Below are 16,654 nucleotides of genomic sequence, written 5' to 3' on the forward strand. Positions count from 1 at the left end.
GTATAGCAAGGATTAGGAAGGCAAATGGAACGTTGTCATTTATTGCAGAACGGGGAATGAAATATAAAAGCAGGGATGATTTACTGCAGTTGTGTAGGACATTGGTGAGACCACATCAAGAGTACTTTGTACAGTTTTGGTCTCCTTATTTAAGAAAGAATATAAATGTATGAGAAACAGTTCAGAGAAGGATCACTTGACTGATACCGAGAATGAGGATGTTATCTTATGAGGAAAGGATGGGCAGGCTGGACTGTATCCATTGGAGTTTGGAAGATTGAGAGATGCTCTTACTGAAACATATAACATCCCGAGCAGACTTGACATGGCTGATGCTGAAAGAATGTATCCCCGTGTGGGAAAGAGAAGAACTAGGGAATACGGTTTCAAAATCTCTTGTTTAAGAAGGAGATGAGAAGACTATTTTTCTCTCAGAGGGTCGTGAACTTGGGAGTTCTCTTCACCAGTAAGTAGGAGAGGCAGGATCATTGAATATTTTTAAGGCACATGTAGATAGATTCTTGATTAACAAGGGAGTCAAAGGTTATTGGGGGTAGGCGGAATTGAGACGACAATCTGGTCAGCCATGGTCTTATTGAATGGTGGAGAAAGCTTGAGGGGCCATATGGCCTATTCCAGCTCCTAATTCACATGCTCACATGTAATTAATTTTCAGTCTAGTGATACATAAAACTAGTGGTTGAAGCTTTATTTGTTATGTTATATAAGTATGTCATTCCAAACTGTTATTGTTGTTGAAAGTACTTCCATTACTTTCCCATTGCAAAGAAGGCACCAGAACAAAAGGGAGCAGCACTTTTACCATGCAGCAGTCTTTCTGAAAGCGCAAAGCCTCATTGATAGCACGCATGTGGCCATCAGTTACCATGGCAATGACCCCACTGCATGAAAAAAAAGGAAAAGTCTCTCATTCCATTATTGTATAGATAGAATTGGAACAAAGAAACAGAATAATGCAAGTTAATGTACAATCGCCTGGCAGCAGCCATAATAACAACATCAACAACTTACATTTATGTAGCGCTGCAAATGTAATAGAACATCCCAAGGTGCTTCAGAGGAGAATTATAAAGCAAAATTAAACACCATGCTTGGTCAAAGTGCTTGAATATATTGCCCGTGCTCATATTCAGGCCCATCTTGCCCTGAACTATTTCATTCTCTCCTATCTGGTTTCTGTACTCACAGAATCACAGAATAATGCAGCGCAGAAGACGCCCTTCAGTCCATCGAGTCTGCACCGACACATAAAAACACCAGACCTGCCTGCTAATCCCATTTGCTAGCACTTGGCGCTTTGTCTTAAATGTTATGATGTGCTAAGTATGCATCCAGGTACTTTTTAAAGGATGTGAGGCAATCAACGTCTACCACTCTCCCAGGCAGTGCACTCCAGACTGTCAGCACCCCCTGGGTAAAAAGCTTTTTCATCAAATCCCCCCTAAATCTCCTGTCCCTGAACTTGAACTTGTGTCCCTTTGTAACTAACCCTTCAACTAATGGGAACAACTGCTCCCTATCCACCCTGTCTATGCCACTCATGATATTGTACACAATGATCTGGTCACCCCTCAATCTTCTCTGCTCCAGTGAAAACAACCCAAGCCTATCCAACTTCACTTCATAACTTAAATGTCACCAAACTTCTATACAACTCTAGCATGACCTCCCTGCTTTTGTAATCTATGCCTTGATTGATAAAGACAAGAGTCCCATATGCCTTTTGTTATGGGCCAGGGTTTAGAGTACCCCAAAGTATATCGTGGAGTTTACCTGACCCACAACTTTTAATAGATTGTGGTATGGGGAGCACGCGGCCCACTCTACAGGTGTGGTACAGCAGAAATGGAAAAGTAATTTTAAAGCAAAACAATGTTTATTCTATGAACTCAAGTTAACCTTTTTGAAACATACAGTGAACATCTTAGCAACCATCAATTCAAATACAACCCCCAAAGAATACAATACTAAGTAATCCTTAATAACTTCCCAAACAACATCCAGAAGACAGAAGAAACACCTTTCAACAGAAGCACATTAGGTTTACATTCACTACTGAGAACGTTTATAATTCTGAATTCACCAAATGATCAAGAGATAGTCTTTTGATGGCAGAGAGAACAGCAGTACACCTGCTTGGTCTGGCTTCAGCTCCAACACTGAAAACGAAACTAAAACACACCCTTCAGCCTGCTCAAAAACAAAAGTAAAAAGCTGACAGACAGCCCAGCTCCACCCACACTCTGACATCACTGATAAACACCCATTTCTTAAATGTACTCTCACATGACACTTTTTCACCACTCTATTAACGTGCCCTTCTGCCTTTAGAGAACTATGGACAGACACGTTAATGTCCCTTTGTTCCTCGGAACTTACAGTGTCATGCCATTCATTGAGTACTTCCTTGTCACATTAATCCTGCCAAAGTGTATCATTTTACACTTTTCAGGGTTAAATTCCATCGGCCACTTTTCTGCTAGTCAGGTTGGGAGCGAGGTCCCGGAGGAGGACTTCCTGGGGAAAACAAGGAGACGTTCATGACGTGTCTGATTGGTAGTTGTACAGAGCAGCGACCGGATGGCACGGAGTGCCACCGGGTGGACTTCTTGCCAGCAGGAGACTGGGAGATTCCTGGACCGTAGGGTCAGTAGAACAGTCTTCCAGACCGTTCCACTCCCTCTCTCCACCTGTCCGTTTCCCCGGGGGTTGTAACTGGTCGCCCTGCTTGAGGCAATGCCCCTGCTGAGCAGGAATTGACGCAGTTCGTTGCTCATAAAGGAGGACCCCCTATCACTGTGTTTGTACGCGGGGAAACCAAACAGTGTAAAGATACCCTGGAGGGCCTTGATGACGGTGGTTGCGGTCATGTCTGGGCAGGGGATGGTGAATGGGAACTTAATTCACCATCACGTTCAGGAATCACGTTCAGGAAATACGTGTTGCGGTCGGTGGAGGGGAGGGGGCCTTTGAAATCCATGCTGAGGCGTTCAAAGGGACGGGAAGCCTTTATCAGGTGCGCCCTCTCTGGCCGGTAGAAGTGCGGTTTGCACTCCACGCCGATTTAGCAGTCCCTGGTGACTGTCCTGACCTCCTCGAGGGAGTAGGGCAGGTTGCGGGTCTTGATGAAGTGGAATAAACGAGTGACCCCCGGATGGCAGAGGTCCTCGTGGAGGGCTTGGAGGCGGTCCACTTGTGCAGTGGAACAAGTGCCGCGGGACAGGGCATCAGGAGGCTCGTTTAGCTTCCCCGGACGGTACAAGATCTCGTAGTTGAAGGTGGAGAGTTCTATCCTCCACCGCAAGATCTTGTCGTTTTTAATCTTGCCCCGCTGTGCATTATCGAACATGAAAGCAACCGACCGTTGGTCCGTGAGGAGAGTGAATCTCCTGCCAGCCAGGTAATGCCTCAAATGTCTGACAGTTTCAACTATGGCTTGTGCCTCTTTTTCGACCGAGGAATGGCGAATTTCGGAAGCATGGAGGGTACGGGAGAAGAAGGCCATGGGCCTGCCCACTTGGTTGAGGGTGGCCGCCAGAGATACGTCGGACGCATCGCTCTCGACCTGGAAGGGGAGGGACTCGTCGATGGCGCGCATCATGACCTTTGCAATGTCTGCTTTGATGCGGCTGAAGGCCTGGCGGGCCTTCGTCGACAGGGGAAAGGTTGTGGACTGGATTTGGGGTCGGGCTTTGTCTGCGTAGTTAGGGACCCACTGGGCATAGTAACTGAAAAACCCTAGGCAGCGCTTCAGGGCCTTGGGGCAGTGAGGGAGGGGGAACTCCATAAGGGGGCGCATGCGCTCAGGGTCAGGGCCTATAACTCCATTTCGCACTACGTAGCCTAGAATGGCTAGACGGTCGGTGCGAAATACGCATTTATCCTTATTGTACGTTAAGTTAAGGATTTTCACGGTCTGGAGAAATTTGCGGAGGTTGGTGTCGTGGTCCTGCTGGTCATGGCCGCAGATGGGGATGTTATCCAGATACGGGAACGTTGCGCGTAAGCCGTACCGGTCAACCATTCGGTCCATCTCTCGCTGGAAGACCGAGACCCCATTAGTGACACTAAAGGGAGCTCTTAAAAATTGATAGAGCCGCCCATCTTCTTCGAAGGCAGTGTACTTGCGGTCACTATTACGGAGGGGTAGCTGGTGGTAGGCGGACTTGAGATCCACCGTGGAGAAGACCTTGTATTGCGCGATCCTGTTTACCAAGTCGGCTATACGGGGGAGAGGGTACTCGTCCAGCTGCGTAAACCTGTTGATGGTCTGACTGTAGTCAATGACCATCCTATGTTTCTCCCCGGTCTTTACCACCACTACTTGAGCTCTCCAGGAACTGTTGCTCGCTTCGATGACCCCTTCCCTCAGCAGCCTTTGGATCTCTGACCTGATGAAGGTCCGGTCCTGGGCACTGTACCGTCTGTTCCTGGTGGCGACGGGTTTGCAATCCGGGGTGAGGTTTGCAAACAGGGAAGGCGGGTCGACCTTAAGGGTCGCGTGGCCGCAGACAGTAAGGGGGGGTATAGGGCCGCCGAATTTAAAGGTCAGGCTTGGCAAGTTACATTGGAAGTCCAACCCCAGGAGTGTAGCCGCACAGAGGTGCGGCAGGACATAAAGACGGAAATTATTGAATCTCCTGCCTTGGACAGTGAGGTTCGATAGGCAGAACCCCTTTATCTCCACCGAGTGTGACCCGGAGGCCAGGGAGATCCTTTGGTTTACAGGGTGAGTAACAAGTGAACAGCGCCTTACCGTGTCGGGGTGAACAAAGCTTTCCGTGCTCCAAGAGTCAATCAGGCAAGACGTCTCGTGGCCGTTGATGAAGACCGTCGTTGTTGCTGTTGCAAGTGTCCGAGGTCGTCTTTGGTCCAGTGTCACCGAGGCCAGATGAAGCAGATGCGAGTTCTGATTGGGCAGCGTGTAGTCGGCCGTGCTGGGGGCCTGGGGCCCCAACCAAGATGGCGTCTCCCATGGGTCGCACATGGTGGCCGGGGATGGACAAGATGGCGGCGGGGATGGACAAAATGGCGGCACCCACCCATCCAGCGTGGTGTCCGGGTGCAAGATGGCCGCGCCCGTGGGTCGCACGTGGCCCTAGGATAGGAGGATGGCGGTGAGCGCTGGCCGGTCGGGGCCTGAAGGGGGGGTTGCCGCGGCGGTCCGGAGTCGCTGGAGACCGCGGTCACGGCACGGGCCTGGCAGATCCCCACAAAGTGGCCCTTCTTGCCGCACCCTTTGCAGGTGGCGGTGCGGGCCGGGCAGCGCGGGCGGGGATGATTCGCCTGCCCGCAGAAGAAACAACGGGGCCCGACGGCGTTAGCGTGCCGTCTCACAGCGCAGGCCTGCGGGGTCAGGGGGAATGTCTGTGTGGCTGCCGCTGCGGCGTGCCACGCAGCCCAGGGGGCCGCTGCGCGGTCAGGCGCATAGGACTGCGCGTTTTGGGAGGCTACGTCCATGGACCCTGCCAGGGCCCTTGCCTCTCTGAGTCCCAGGGTGTCCTTTTCTAGGCGTCTTCGGCGGATCTCTGAGGAGCTCATACCTGCTACGAAGGCATCCCTGATTAAAAGTTCCGTGTGCTCGCTCCCCGAATCTTGTGGGCAGCCACAGTTTCGGCCCAGCACCAGTAGCGCCCGGTAGAAATCCTCCAACGATTCCCCGGGGCTTTGCCGTCTAGTTGCAAGCAGGTGACGTGCGTAGACCTGATTTACAGGGCGGATATAATGTCCTTTTAACAGTTCGATCGTGGCATCATAGTCCTCCGCCTCCTCGATAAGGGTGTAGATCCCAGGGCTGACCCTTGAGCGCAGGAGATGCATTTTCTGTTCTTCTGAGGGTGTGCCTCCGGCCGTCTCGAGGTAGCCTTTAAAGCAAGCCAGCCAGTGTTTAAATATTGCAGCCGAGTTCTCCGCGTGGGGGCTGAGATGGAGGCACTCCGGTTTGATTCGGAGATCCATGCTTCCAGCTTAAGTCTAGTCGATTAAATTGATGCACGATCAATTACACTGAAGATGAAGTGATTTCATAACTGAAGGCTTTAATCGACTAGAACTTGTTCCCAGCAGCTTTGGTACAGAAAGTGAAGGCTCCTGGGACAGCACCGGTTCTTATACTCCGCCTGTCAGGGCGGAGCTACGTATCAACAGCCAATGGTAAACTCCTAGGTTTAACCAATGGTCATCAGCCTCTTAGGTACAGCAATACCTGATAATACCACAACCATATCACCCTTTACATTGTTCTCTAGCTGGAAGAGCGGCCTCTCATCTGGTTCCATTCCTATCTATCTAATTGTATTCAGAATATCACTTGCAATGACTCCTCTCCTGGCCCTGCACCGTTCCCTTTGATATTCCCCAAGGATCTATCCTTGGCCCCCTCTTACTTCACTTCTAAACACTGCCCCTCAGCCACATCATTCAAAAGCACAGCCTACGCCGATGATCCACATTTCTACTTCAGCACTGCTGAAGCTATTCCTTTCAGTCTGTACTCCAAACCCAAGTCCTTTTTTACTGATTCCATCCCTCTCCCTGGTATAATGATCTCGATGGGGGAACAATAAACAAAAATATCCAAATTTACTGAATGACCCTCAAGTGAATAAAGTATCGAAGATTCGACTTTTTGTAGTGTTTATTTGAACATGAATCAAAACCGACGCAAATTAACCTTGAATCAAGCGGGCAGTTTTGTCTTGGATGGTGCCGAGTCTGATTGAAGCTGCATTGATCCAGGCAAGTGGGAGTATTGCATCGTAGTCCTGACTTGTGCCTTGTAATAATAATAATCTTTATTAGTGTCACAAATAGATTTACATTAACACTGTAATGAAGTTACTGTGAAAATGACATCCAGGATGTTGATGGTCAGAAATTAAACATAATAATTCAATTGCATGTCATCAATTCCTTCGCTTGTTGGGGATAGTCATTGCCTGGCACTTGTGTACATTAACTTTGCCTGTCACTTATCAAGCCAAGCCTACATTTTGTCCAGGTCTTGTTGAGTACAGGCATGGAGGTCGTTGAATGTGCCATTGCACTCAGCTTTTCTGCCCTTTTTAACTCATTAAACCATTTCCAGCACTTTCAGCAAGCATGTAGCACCACAGTTCTCTTGCTCACCAACACCATGTCTTTTTGCTGTCTGTGGCAGGCTCCTTCCTCGATCAACATGGAAGTGTATCTCCCTGCATGCTCTCACAGTCATCAACACCAGAGGGAGGCATGATGCAAGTCACAGTCTTGCCATGCTTGAATTCCATGATGCCAATTGCTTCCTCTTTTTCTCAATATTCACAATCCAACTGTTATCCTTGCAGTGACTCTTGAAATGATTCAACAAAAATTGACTCAAACAAGTCTTCGTCACAGTCACTCTTGCAAACTGGTCAGCAAACCAGGGGTTCAGTACAAATGCAGTGTTTGGGTTGAAAAGCCACTGGCAGCTGTGTTGCATTCTCTTCTGGGTTCTCAGTGTACTCCTGGGCACCCACTCCAATTATGTGTCACGGTAAAATTTTCCCTAGCATATGAAGTAGGTTCATTGTTAATTCAAATCTGATGGTAAATAAGAGTTTTTGAGGAAGTTTGAGTTTTTCATAGTCTCCTGCCACACATATGCTGTGTAGTAATCATGTTAATTTCAAATGGATGTTAAAGGATGATCCGATTCTAAGTTAGGAACAAATCCCTTTAAAATAACACTGTTCATTTGTTTTTACGGCCAAGCACTTGCAAGAAATGCTCCCCTCTTCAATTGACTTCAATCGACAAAAAAACCAAATAAAGCGATATTTAGGATATCTGTAGGTTCCATTTAAGCAGATGTGCTGTTTGTGGCCTAATCTCATTACCACCCTGCATTAGTATGCTTCTGATTCCTTTCAAGTTAGCAGTCATTCACTGCTAGTATGGGTTTCATGATACATTGTCCAGTAGGGCCAGGATAAACATAAACACAGCTGGTCTATCCTTTCATTATTTCATGGGATGTGGCATTGTTGGCATTACACATCCCTGATGGCCATTTCAGAGTCAACTACACTGCTGTGGGTCTGGAGTCACATGTAGGCCAGACTAGATAAGGATGGCAGATTTTCTTCCCTAATGTAGTATCGGTGAAGCAGATGTGTTTTTACAACAATCAATGATAGTTGTCATGGTCACCATTACTGAACCTAGCTTTATATTCCAGATTTATTCAGTGAATTTAAATTCTACCAATGCCAGAGTATAATTTGAACCCATGTCCCCAGAGCCTTAATCTGGGCCTCGGGATTACTAATGACATCACCACCAAATCACCATCTCTTATTAGTGGCATTAATTTCCCTTCAAACACAAAGTAGTGGGCCATGACATTATGCTTCCAAGCCCAGATTGTTCATGGACTCCATTAGCGTACAGCTTATCAGTGGTCACGAACACTGTATCATTGCTCATCATCTCCAGCACCACAATTTCTGACGGCAGGAAAATGCAACCTTTGGTCTCCTTCATTGGTAGAAGGCATTTCATACACAGTAGTTTGATACACTAAAGGACTAAAACCCCATTTTACAGATTCACATTTCAGCTTTTTTCTTCCTTTCTGTCATCACAAATAATTCTGCTGTAGAGGTTTGTTTCAAAACAGTATAAATTTGCAAAGATTTAAAAGGATACAGACTGCTGAAGAACCTGTACTAAAGCAACAGTGATTTAAGGAGATTGTCCCTTTAAGGCATCGCAGCAGAAGAGGGTCACCTCTCTTGAGGGACCAATTGGGACTGAGAGTGGGTAGTCACCCCAGGGTGTGGAGTCCTGGGGTTGCAAAAATTGACAAAATGAAGTTAGGAAGAAGGAGAACTTAATGAGTCAATGCAGAATAAGTTGAACTCCATGAAAAGCAACTAGAAAATCAGAGCAAGTCCACTGAAGAATTGAATCAGGAGAATAAGAGCTTGAAGAGGTTTTGGCGACTCCGAGTCCCTCCACCACAACAGGATCCATCTCCGGGCTACCAGAGAGGTAAAGGCCTGAATGTCGGCATCTCTCACCCCCTGGACTCCTGGGTCTTCCAACACTCCAAACACTGCCAATTCTGGACTCGGAACCACCTTCACCCTCAGTACCTCCGACATCACGTAAGAAACCCCCCACCAAAATCCCTCCAGCTTCAGGTAGGCCCAAAACATGTGAACATGGTTCACGGGCCCCCGCCGCCGCACACCGCCCATACCTATCCTCCACCCCCTCAAAGAACCTACTCATTCTAACCATCGTCATATGCGCCCTGTGGACTACCTTATTTGAATGAGACTCAACGTGGCGCACAAAGAGGCTACATTCACCATCCTCAGAGCCTCCACCCATAATCCAGCCTCTAGCTCTCCCCCCAGCTCCTCCTCCCACTTGGATTTGGATTTGTTTATTGTCACATGTACCAAGGTACAGTGAAAAGTATTTTTCTGCGAGCAGCTCAACTACTTTTGCTTAACTACTCCTATCGGGGTGCCAGCCCAATCCATCAATTCTTTATATATTTCTGACACCCTGCCCTCACCAACCTCTGCTCTCGCCAGCACCTTGTCCTGCAACTCTGGGGGCGACAGATCAGGAAGGGACGGCACCTGTTTTCTCACATAATTCCGCACCTGTAAGTATCAGAACCCGTTTCTGCTGGCAACTCATACTCCTCTACCAGTCCTTCCAAGCACGGGAAGCTGTCCCCATGAATAAATTCCCAAACCACTTGATCCCTGCCGCTGACAACCCTGAAACCCCCATCCAGACCCCAGAGCAATCCTGTGATTCCCACAGATCGGAGCCCAAACCGAGGCCCCTTCAAGCTTCAAGTGCTGTCGCCACAGTTCCCACACCCTCAGGGCCGCCACCACTACTGGACTTGTGGAGTACCTGGCTGGTGAGACGGCAGAGGAGCTGTCAAGAATGCCCCAAACTAGTACCCTTACACGAGGCTGCCTCCATCTGTTCCCATACGATCCCTCCCCCACTACCCACTTTCTTACCATGTATATTTGCCCCCAGTAGTAATTCATTAAATTTGGCAAGGCCAACCCGCCCCCGCCCCCACTCCAAAAGCGCCTTTGTTACTCGTGGGGCCTTCCCCGTCCACACAAATCCCGATACCAATGTGTTAACCTTCCTACAAAAGGCCATTTAGATAGGGCAGCACGGTAGCATTGTGGATAGCACAATTGCTTCACAGCTCCAGGGTCCCAGGTTCAATTCCGGCTTGGGTCACTGTCTGTGCGGAGTCTGCACGTTCTCCCCGTGTGTGCGTGGGTTTCCTCCGGGTGCTCCGGTTTCCTCCCACAGTCCAAGGATGTGCAGGTTAGATGGATTGGCCATGATAAAAAATTGCCCTTAGTGTCCAAAATTGCCCTTAGTGTTGGATGGGGTTACTGGGTTATGGGGATAGGGTGGAGGTGTTGACCTTGGGTAGGGTGCTCTTTCCAAGAGCTGGTGCAGACTCGATGGGCCGAATGGCCTCCTTCTGCACTGTAAATTCTATGATAAAAATCGGGAGGGCCTGGAAAACAAACAAAAACCTCGGGAGCACAGTTGTCGTCAAGGACTGCACCTGCCCCGCCAATGACAACGGAAGCACATCCCACCTCTTAAATCCCCCTTTATTTGCTCCACCAATTGGGCCAGATTCAACTTGTGTGATTGCTCCCACCTCCATGCCACCTGGATGCCCAGATCTTGAATAAAAGTATTTTATTACTGTAACAAATAGGCTTACATCAATACTGCAATGAAGTTACTGTGAAAATCCCCCATTTGCCACACTCCGACGCCTGTTCGGGTACACAGAGGGAGAATTCAGAATGCCCAATTCACCTAACAGGCACATTTTTCGGGAATTGTGGGAGGAAACTGGAGCACCGGAGGAAACCAACGCAGACACGGGGAGAACTTGCAGACTCCGCACAGTGACCGAAGCTGGAATCAAACCTGGGACCCTGGCGCTGTGCTACCCACTGTGCTACCGTGCCAACCTGATACCTGATACTCACCCCCGCTAGTTTAAATGGCAGCTCGCCCACACTCCTCTCCTGCCCCATTGCCTGGATAGGGAAGACTTCACTCTTCCCCATGTTTAATTTATACCCCGAAATCTGGCCGAATTCCACCAAAATGTCCATAATAAACACTATGCTATCCAGTGGGTCCAATTTATACAGCAATTGGTCGTCCACATATAGTGAAATCCTATGCTCCACACCCCTCAGCACAATCACTTTCCAATCCCTAGACGCTCTAAGCATCATCGCCAGTGGCCAAGGTGAAAAGCAATGGGGAGAGTGGCCTCATCCCCCGATAGTCTAAAATACCCCAAAATCACTCGATTCGTTCTTACACTCGCCACCGGCGTCTGGTACAACAATCGAATCTAATCAAAAACTCCTGCCCAAACACAAACTGCCCCAATACCTCCCACAAATATTCCCACTCTGGCCAATCAAAGGCCTTCTCCGTGTCCATCGTAACCACCACCTCCACACTCCATCCATCCGAGGGCATCATTATGACATTTGACAGATGCCTGGGGCGTCATTCTCCGACCCGGCGGGCCGCCGTGAATCCCGCCCCCGCTGAAGTCTCCTGTACCGGAGATTGGGCGGGGGCGGGAATCGGGCCGCGCCGGTTGGCGGGACCCCCCGCTCAATTCTCCGGCGCGGATGGGCCGAAGTCCCGCCCAGAAATTGCCTGTCCCGCTGGCGTAAATCAAAGCTGGTATTTACCGGCGGGACCAGGCGGCGTGGGCGGGCTCCGGGATCCTGGGGGGGGCACGGGGCGATCTGACCCCGGGGGGTGCCCCCACGGTGGCCTGGCCCGCGATCGGGGCCCACCGATCCGCGGGCGGGCCTGTGCCTGGGGACACTCTTTCCCTTCCTCCTCCGCCACGGCCTCCACCATGGTGGAGGCGGAAGAGACTCTCCCCACTGCGCATGCGCGGGAAACTGTCGGCAGCCGCTGACGCTCCCGTGCATGCGCCGCATTTCCGCGCCAGCTGGCGGGGCACCAAACGCCATTTCCGCCAGCTGGCGGGGCAACAAACGCCATTTCCGCCAGCTGGCGGGGCGGAAATCCCTCCGGCGCCGGCCTAGCCCCTCAATGTTGGGGCTCGGCCCCCAAAGATGCGGAGCATTTGGCACCTTTGGGCCGGCGCGATGCCCGTCTGATTGGCGCTGATTTTGGCGCCAGTCGGCGGACATCGCGCCGTTGGGGGAGAATTTCTCCCCTGATGTTAGCCGACATATGTCTCCCTTTTACAACCCGTCTGGACCCCCCCCCCGGCATACACTCCTCATGCCCGAGGCTAAAATCTTAGTCAACAACTTGGCATCCATATTCAATAGTGATATTGGGTGGTAGGATCCACACTGCTCCGGGTCTTTATCTTTCTTCATGGTCAGAGATATTGAGGCCTGTGATAATGTAGGGGGGGAGCTCACCCTTCTCCTTCGCCTCATTAAATACCCTCACCATCAGGGGCCCCAGGTCTCCTGAAACATTTTATAAAATTCTACTGGAAAGCCGTCCGGGCCCTCGGTCTTCCCTGCCTGCATTGCCCCCATACCCTCCAGCACCTCCACCAGTCCAAAGGGTGCTCCCAACCCCTCTACCAAGCCCTGTTCCACCATGGGGATTTCCAGCCCGCCCAGAAAATACCGCATTTCCTCCCCCCAGCTGGGGGCTCCGATTCATAAAGCCTCCTGCAGAACTTCTCAAACACCCCATTCACCCCCACCGGGTCTGATACCACTCCACCCTTACCATCCTTCACCCTGCCAATCTCCTTCCCCACCTCCTGATTCCTGAGCTGGTGGGCCAGCATCCTACTAGCCTTCTCCCCATACTCATACACTGTCCCACTGGCTCTCCGCAACTGCTCCACTGCCTTCCCATGGACACCAATCCAAACTTCATCTGGATCTTCTGCCTCTCCTTCAACAATCCTGTCTCTGGGGCCTCCGCGTAGCTCCTATCCACCCACATGATCTCATCCACCAACCTTGCCATCTCTGCCCGCTCCTCCTTCTCCCTGTGCGCCTGAATCGATATAAACTCCCTCCTAACCACTGCCTTGAGTACCTCACACAGCATGGTGGCCGAGACCTCACCTGTGCCGTTTACTTCCACATACCCCCTGATGGCGACCCTCACCCACTCACATAACTCCTCATCCGCTAGTAATCCTACATCCAGCCTCCACTGTGGGCGCTGGGTCCCTCTGCCCCCATCCATTTGCAAGTCCACCCAATGCGGCAAGTGGTCCGAGACCACGATCGCCGAGTATCCCGAGTCCACCACCCCCACCAACAACGACTTATTCACTCGAAAAAAATCGATCCGTGAATAAATCTCAGGTCACATGGGAGAAGTATGAAAACTCCTTTGCCCTCGGCTCCACTGGTCCAGTCCCCCCCATGCGTTCCGTAAACCCCTTCAGTTCCTTTGCCACTGCCGACACTCTCCTCGATCTCGAACTCGACCGGTCCATCCCCTGATCAATGACCGTGTAAAGTACCCCTCCACCCAATAATTAGCCGCTGCAACTCCAGGTCCGGGATCTTCACCAATACTCATCCCAAGGAGGAGGAAACATGCCAAGGGGAGGACCAGGCTTCCATGACTGACGAGGGAAGTCAAGGACAGAATAAAAGCAAAAGAAAAAACATAAAGGTGATGAGAATTAGTGAGAAGGCAGAGGATTGGGAAGCCTTTAATAGTGAGCAGAGGACAACTAAAAAAGCAATAAGGGGGGGAAAGACTAAATATATGTGTAAGCTAGCTAGTAATATAAAACAAGATAGCAAGAGTGTTTTCAATATATAAAAGGTAAGAAAGAGGCAAGACTAGACATTGGACCACTGGAAAATGAGGCTGGAGAAATAGTAATAGGAAACAAAGAAATGGCAGAGGAACTATATAGTTACTTTGTATCAGGTGTCATGGTAGAAGACACAAATGGGATACCAGAACTTCAGGAGAATCAGGGGGCAGAGGTGAGTGTAGTGGCCATCACTAAGGAGAAGGTTCTGGGGAAACAAAAAGGTCTGAAGATAGATAAATCACCTGGTCTGGATGGACTACACCCCAGGGTTCTAAAAGAGATAGCTGATGAGATTGTGGAGGCATTGGTGGTGATCTTTCAGGAATCACCGGAGGCAGGGAGGGTCTCAGAGGACTGGAAAGTGGCTAATGTAACACCCCTGTTTAAGAAGGGAGCGAGGCAGAAGACGGGAAATTATAGGCCGGTTAGCCTGACTTCGGTCATTGATAAGATTTTAGAGTCCATTGTTAAAGATGAGATTGCGGAGTAAGTGCATGATAAAATAGGACTGAGTCAGCATGGCTTTGTCAAGGGAGGGTCATTTCTGACAAATCTGTTAGAATTCTTTGAGGAGGTAACAAGGAAGTTAGACAGAGGAGAACCAGTGGACATGACCTATTTAGATTTCCAGAAGGCTTTTGACAAGGTGCCGTATAGGAGGTTGTTAACTAAGTTAGGAGCTCATGGTGTTGAGAGTAAGATACTGGCATGGATGGAGGATTGGCTGACTAGCAGAAGCAGAGAGTGGGGATAAAGGGGTGTGCCTTAGGGGTCGGTGTTGGGACCACAACTTTTCAAAATATACATTAAAAATCTGGAAGAAGGAACTGAGGGCACTGTTGCTAGGTTTGCAGGTGATACAAAGATATACAGAGGGACGGGTTGTGTTGAGGAAGCAGAGGTTGCAGAAGGACTTGGACAGCCAAGGAGCGTCGACAAAGAAAAGTGGGAGATGGAATAAAATGTGGAAAAGTGTGAGGTTATGCACTTTGGAAGGAAGAATGGAGGCATAGACTATTTTCTAAATGGGAAAAGGCTTAGGAAATCAGAAGCACTAAGGGACTTCAGAGTCCTGGTTCAAGGTTCTCGGAAGGTTAACATGCAGGTTCAGTTGGCAGTTAGGAAGGCATAGTTGAAGGGAAGGGATAGTCGATGTGGCTGACAGGCATGTTGGCAAAAGCAATAGGAATAGTGCTCTTCTGCTTCCTCAGGTGGAATTAACAGAGATAAAAGGGACAGATGGGCAGCCAGGTTTGAAAGGAGAACATGGGCTTCGTCAAGAGCTGGAGGTTGCTGGATAGTTTTGTTTTGCAATTAAAGGAAAGGTAATGCCAAACATTACCGATCAGCCGGCGAGAGGGCTAGAATGTTATTATTTTTCCCACGGTTTTAACAAGATAGGAAGTGGAATTTGCCTAGTTAGCTTTGAAATAAAGCAGGTCACGATTCCTCAGAATTCTGAAAGATCACCGAGCTGAAGCAATAACCCGATTTTATCTTTCTACAGATGCTGCCTGTCCCACTGAGTCCACACTGGACCTTAAATCATTGATGAGACCAGATTCAAGGAGAGTTCTTCAGAATCTGATCCCAGCCATCGCCAACAAAACTGGCCGAATACTTCCATTTTTATGAACAGTTCCACTCCAGCCACATCACTCTCCACAAGTCTCTCTTCCCTGCTGATAGCAACGTAAGCACCGCCATGCAGGAATATGCTGGGTAGCGTTCCTCAGTCTAACTGTTTTGGCTTGTTCATCCATTGCAGAGTTTTAAAAGTCTCCCTGCAGGTTGGCTGCTTTTGAAGCGCAGCCACCTCAAAATCTGACAAGACCCTGCTGTCACAGACACTGGATGTTAGTCTTTTAGCCGGTAGCCCATCTCTCCCCTATTTTGAAACGTCGCAACATCTTACATAAGGAGTGGCTAATTTCAGCGCAATGACGGAAGGAGATTGAACATTGAAGTTACTGACCTACTTTCCAAAAGAGAGGAAAAAAACACCGCACTTCACCGTGCAGCCAGCGTCAATACGCTGTCATCTCGGAGTGAACCAAGAACAGAGAGGGTGCGCCCCTTTCTGCCTACAATTTGTCCCTCGTTCCCGCGCAGATTTTCTCAATGGGTTTCTGCGGCCAGCCCCGAGTTCACGAATTAATCTCTCTTTACGGTGAGTCCGGCGCTGCTTCCGTCCGAGGGGCAAAAGACTCCGACGTGCCAAGAATGGGCAAACGGATCCCATCTGCAGCCTCTGGAACCTCACCTCCCTGCCGCAGATTTCTCTTGGCGCCGTTCCCTTGGACCCGCGCCTGTCTCCTCCCACAGGAGCCAGAAAAAGGTCACAGATGTTTGGAAAAATATTTAGGTCAGTGGATCATTTCCTCCTGTTCCAGTCAGAGAGGACTGCATTCACCCGACCGGGGGAGGGGCGGCAAACATTTTTACAATCCGGTTGGAGGTTGCGGGGGGGGGGAAACAAAATCTCTGACCTATTTAATGTTTATTTATCCCAATCTTTGAGTCAGTTTGCCTTCATCATCACTTTATGCGAAGAGTGACAGAATTGGATTGATTATATAATCAGTTCCTTTCCTCTCTCTAAATGCGGTTGTGCCATTTACTAGTGTCTGTGGTGATTGGGAAATCTGCGGGTTTCACTCTTTTCCTTGCCCCAGGTTTAGTCGCCCGCCTTGAGATGCGTTTGCAACATGAGACACACCGAGGAGGAAGCATGTAGGAGCCCGGCTTTCCTGCTGAGCCGCAGCCGCCCGGTGACCG

General features: G+C 49.6%; 1 long non-coding RNA gene across 2 annotated transcripts in view; it reads right to left on the reverse strand.

The window, feature by feature from the left end:
- Positions 1 to 16,180, reverse strand: part of LOC140391762 (uncharacterized) — a 275,634-nt gene extending 259,454 nt beyond the window's left edge. For both annotated transcript variants that reach the window (XR_011935168.1, XR_011935167.1), the window contains exon 1: positions 6,695 to 16,180. This is a non-coding gene — a long non-coding RNA (uncharacterized lncRNA). The remainder of the gene's footprint in view (positions 1 to 6,694) is intronic.
- Between the last annotated feature and the right edge of the window lie 474 nt (positions 16,181 to 16,654).

This window comes from Scyliorhinus torazame, chromosome 15 (assembly GCF_047496885.1).
Source record: "Scyliorhinus torazame isolate Kashiwa2021f chromosome 15, sScyTor2.1, whole genome shotgun sequence".
In the NCBI taxonomy this organism is placed as follows: Eukaryota; Metazoa; Chordata; class Chondrichthyes; order Carcharhiniformes; family Scyliorhinidae; genus Scyliorhinus; species Scyliorhinus torazame.